The following is a 6000-nucleotide window of genomic DNA, read 5'->3' on the forward strand; positions in this document are numbered from 1 at the left end:
TTTCAAAAAATTGTAAAATAACAAATAATCATGAAACGTATTCGATTACTTGAAGAAAAAGACTACAGCGTATTGTACTCTCGTCGACGACGCGTCCAACAATACGCTTTCGCGTATTTCTGTAAATGACACTCTCTACGTCCTTGTTTATTTTCATTATATTGCATAGAAGAACATAAAAAAGAAAATTTTTGGGCAAGTTAAAAATTAATACATTTATTTATTCAGAAATTATTTGAAGTCAAAATTCTAAGGCTAATTAAAAAAAAATAGTTATTTGCGTTTAGAAATCTTAAAAATAACGTTAAAAAAAAAATGCTTATCTTTTTATAACAAAAAATCAAATTTAATCTTAAATCTCTTAGATTAAAAAAAGCATCCAAAAAATGATTAAATTCACAGGACAATTTTTAATATTTAATAGAATACAAATAAAAGAAACAAAAGATTTTTTTAATATAACCGTGTACTTTTTAGTAAAATTTGCACCAAGAGCATCTAAAAAAGAAGACTTTTAACGTTTGTCATTATTAGAAAAAAAATGTTCCTTTATTAATAATTTTAAGTATAATTATTTTTGATAGTGATAATTATAAAATCTTCATATATTTGGCTTTTTTCATATATTGTTAAGATTTCATATAAATTCTCATTTTATTACCATTCCAAAAAATTAAAATTAAACTTATATATGAAAAGCAATTTTTTTAAAATAATATATACATATATTAAGTTTCTTTTTTTCAAACACTTATAATATTAAAAAACTTTTTGAAGTACAAAATCATATTAAAAAACTCCCTCAGCTTTTCAAAAATAAGCTCTTGATAAATATATGATTTTCTTAAATTAAATATTTTATGGAAAGTTTTCACGACCTAAAAAAAATTCAAGTTTAAATCTATTATATTTAAAAAAAAATATAAAAAGACAAATATTTTTCAATAAGAACGTAGATATTTGAGAATCGCCAGACAGAATTTAAAAAAGGTAAAATTCTTCTCTCGACCGTACTGGCAAATATTATTTATTCAATCACAACGTTTCGAAAAATATTTTTCAACTTAAACGTTTTTTTAAATATTTTTCAAATATATAAAAGTAATAATTTTATTTTAAAAAATTGTTTTTTTTTCTAGAATTTTAACATCAAATATAATTTGAACAGATCAACATATTAATATAATTTGAACAGATCAACATATTAACCTGCAACTTGCAGGGAAAAAATTCTTTTTTTATATCGTAAAACAATATACATGATGAAAATGTTATTTAAAATTTTTGAGTTAGATTTCTCTTGAAACACTCTTTCTTAAAAAAGACAAATTAAAAAAATTTTCCCAAAATAATTAAACATACATTTCATGATTTTTTATAATTTTGAATCGTTAAAAAAATATAGAAAAAGAAGACAGACTTTATAGACAACTTATATATGTCGACATTATATGTATACAAAATAAAGCATTTAATTTGCCATCTGAATAACTTATAAATTATATGTTGTATAAAGTATTATTAGATATACATTACAACACTAATCACAAGAATACGAATCATTCAGAGCATATATATATTATATATATATATATATATATTTGTTCCTAAGAGTCCGGTACGTTTTTCATCATATCCGTGTTGGTTTACGGAGGAACTGATAGATCTCATAAAGGCAGAAAAAGCTGCTCACCACCGCTATAAAAAGTCTAATCAGCTTTCAGACTACACAGAGTTCTCCGCGTTGCGAGCACAGTGTAAAGTGCTTACATCTGAATGTCTTGCGAATTACACTCGGAAAGCGGAGTTTGAGATTGTTAATAATCCAAGGTCATTTTGGAAATTTGTTAAATCCACGGTGACGCCAAATAGTATACCGACAGTTATACACCAAGATGGTGAATATTTGGATGATTGTGTGGATATTGCGAACTGCTTTGCGGGTTTCTTTGAGTCAGTGTATACGGTCTCCGATGGTCAGGAGCGAGAAATATCATATGAATATGATTTTTGTCTCTCGGGTCTCGATATTGCAATAAGTGAAGTTTTTAATGGCATAAAAGCAATTAGGGGGGATACATGCCCGGGCGTGGATGGGATACCACCGTTGTTTCTGAAAGCGTGCAATTTTGTTATGTCCAGAGTTCTATGGCTTATATTTAACAAATCTTTGGCGGACGGTAGGTTTCCAGGTGTATGGAAACTGTCGACTGTCACGCCGGTGGCAAAGGGGTGTGATAGATCCGTGGTTACCAATTATAGACCTATAAGTAAGCAAAATATTATGCCGAAAATATTTAAAAATATAGTGACTGGTAAACTTGCATTGTTGTTGAGGAACGTGATCGTAGATCAACAACACGGGTTTGTTGCAGGGAGATCAGTAATGACGAATTTGCTGTTGTATCACGATTTTTTGAGCACTACAGTTGAGAGTGGCTCACAGGTGGATGCCGTCTACACTAACTTCAGAAAAGCGTTCGACAGTGTTGACCATACGGTGTTGCTTTGTAAACCGCGCGCGCTTGGCATTGGGGGTCCGTTGTTGAAATGGTTAGTGAGTTTTGTAACAGATAGGCAATTGCAGGTTAAATATAAGAACTGTTTCTCGAGAGAATTTAAAGCATCGTCGGGGGTTCCGCAAGGTTCGCATTTGGGACCACTACTATTTAATTTATTTATAAACGATATTGCTAAAGTCTTTGAGCATAGTTCGTTCTTGCTCTATGCGGATGACTTAAAGATTTTTCGAAAAATCGATGACTGTGAGGATGCAGCACTGTTACAACAGGATTTCCTGCGTTTGAACCAGTGGTGCAAAGATAATAAATTGTACTTTAATCTATCCAAGTGTCAGGTGATAAATTTCGGTAGAAAGAGAGCCGTCATTAAAAATAATTACAAAATAGAAGCAAGTGAATTGACGACGGTTGAGTCAATCCGTGACCTGGGTGTTATTTTTTCCGCTGATTTGTCTTTCGAGAAGCACGTAAACTTATGTACGAGTCGTGCTTACAAGACGCTTGGATTTATAATGAGAGCATGTAAATATTTTGTAAATATTAACACGGTGCGGCTATTGTTTTGTGCGCTGGTTCGGCCGAAGCTGGAATATGCATCGGTTCTGTGGGCTCCATATCAGCAAAATCTTTGTGTCCGGATTGAAAGAGTCCAACACAGACCGTCCGATGTCTTACTCTGATCATACATATGATATCATTCTTAATAAAGTTAGATTAATTACATTAGAAGATAGAAGAATTTTTATGGATTTAATGTTCCTATATAAATTAATTAATGGGCGAAGAATTTGTCCGGAGTTACTGGCCAGGATCAACTTGCATGTTCCAGCTAGGTCTCTAGGAAATAACGCGATTTTCCATGAGGAATGTCACCGGACGTTATACGGTAAAAATAAACCGCTAAATAGATTGTGTATGTTAGCAAATTTATATGCGAATCGGTGCGATTTCTTTCATTCTTCTGAACATGAGTTTAGGCGTTCTGTATTGGCGTGCATCAGCCGACAGGTTGAGGTAGCAGTCAAATAGAATTTTCAAATATTTGGATGCGTGCATGCGTTTGATTTCTTATCGTAATCTTGGCCTTAATCTTGATCTTGCTCTTAGTCTTAATCTTTCCGTATAAGTTTAATTTATATTTTTTTTGTTTTGTTTTATTTCTACTAATCTTTATATATTTCTATATGTCATTGTATTTTTCTTTTTTTTTCTTTTTACTTCTTTTTATAAACTATTGTTTGTACTAGAGGGAATTTTTTCGTTTACATGAATAAATAAATAAATAAATAAATATATATATATATATATATATATATATATATATCATTAAATGTGTTTTTATATTAAAAAAGAGAATTTTTATTTTTATATTTATTTAATTATCATAACGATTACTGCGCACTGAAGAAGACCTAGTACAGGTCGAAACGTTTGGTTTTGTCAAATTAAAAAAAATTTTTTTCTAAGAATTAATAAAAATTTTTTGTGCTCGTTACACAGGGCCTAATAATATTTAATAATTTATCATTGTGTTTGTTTACATACGAGCTTAAGCACTGTTAGAGTTTAGTTGATTTTGTATGGTAATTGTTATTGTATATTAAAAAAATTTATATGTTTAGACATTTTATTTTTATATTATTATATATAATAGACGTTATATTTATTGTATTGTGTTGTAAACATTTAAAAACATATTTAGTAATAAATATAAGTTATTAAAATAATTATATATATAGTAAATAAAAAAATATATAAATATGTAATCAACAGCTATATATATATATATATATATATATATATATATATATATATATAATATATATATATATATATATATATATATAAATGTATGTATGTATGTATGTATGTATGTGTATATATAAGCAGGATGTCTTGCAACGTGATATCCACAGTGAAATTTTGTATTCTTGAGATCATTCAAAAAATAAAGATAATTTTAAAATTTGCAAGATTTTCTCCATCTATAAATTTTTTGCGATATTCTAATGACACCTCCTTTATTCTTATGCAATATTTATGTGGTTCAATTTTTATAAATTTTTTTTTACATAAATTAATATATATATATATATATATTTATATTTTTTTCAAAAGTAACAATTTCTGAAAAATAAAGCAGTCTCTTGCTTATTTTAAATAGTTGTTAATAGTAGAATTATAGTAATAATAAAATAATTTATTATAGTAATAATAAATAGTAGTGTTACAATAGTACAATAGTAGTAATAATTGTTATAAAGTTACAGTAGTAACAAAAAAAAGATATTTTATATCAGAGACGATTTATTCGTCTGCTAATTGCTTTAAAAATATTTTCTCCCAGAACGATTTGCATGTGCGTTCTGGAAGATATTTTATGCCAGACTTATTTATTCGTAAACTGCTTCTTTACATCAGATACGGTTTATGTACCCTCTGCTTAGTATAAAAATAAAACATTTATATTGAAACTTTATTGTATAATATAATATAGTTTGAATAAGATATAGATTTATAAACAAGAGACTGCATTTATTTTTCAAAAATCTTCTTTTGATAATTATATAATAACTGATACATTCAATTTTTTAAACAATATTTTAACATTATTCTTTTTTGCAGGCGACGGATGCTGAAGCTAAAGAGACAAGAGGAAAATGACTCCAGGTATAGCACATTTAAGGATACTAACAATGAATCCATCGATAATCAGAAATCGGCGAAATTACTATCCGATACAATGGATTCGAAAGTTAGTATCCAATCGTTAGTACCCGTGATGCAATGCCTGGAGTCAAATTCAAATACAGATACGTGTAGTAAAAATGTCGAACTTTGCGAAGATAACAATCATTTTGTTATCGAGAATAGCTCTCTGGATATAAATAACATTCAGGAAAGCATGCCTCAAGGGCGTCGCATTGTCGACTTTTTTCATATGTGGAATGAACTTCAGAGATCATTCAATAATCATATGAAAGAAATAGAGTGCCAATTTAAAGATTGAAAACTCATAAAAACTAAAACCAAAGGCCAAGAGGAAAATGATTCTAGGAATAGCACATATAAGAATACTAACAATGAATCCATCGATTTTTAAAAATCGGTGGAATTATTCTCTGATACGATGGACTCAAAAGTTAGTATTCAAAAAGTGCAATGCTTAGAGTCAATTTCAAAAACAGATGTGTAATGAAAATGACGAACTTTGCGAAAATAACAATCATTTTGTTATCGAGAATAGCTCTTTGGATATAAATCATATCCAGGAAAGCATGCCTCAAGGGCGTCGCATTGTCAATTTTTCTCATATGTGGAATGAACTCCAGAGATCATTCAATAATCATATAAAAGAAATAGAATGCCAATTTAAAGATTGGAAAGTCATAAAAACTAAAACCGAAGGCCAAGAGAAAAATTACTCTAGGAATAGCACATATAAGAATACTAGCAATGAATCCATCAATTTTCAAAA

Source organism: Nylanderia fulva, unplaced genomic scaffold (genome assembly GCF_048542155.1).
Source record: "Nylanderia fulva isolate GAGA-0341 unplaced genomic scaffold, ASM4854215v1 Scaffold39, whole genome shotgun sequence".
NCBI classification, from domain to species: Eukaryota; Metazoa; Arthropoda; class Insecta; order Hymenoptera; family Formicidae; genus Nylanderia; species Nylanderia fulva.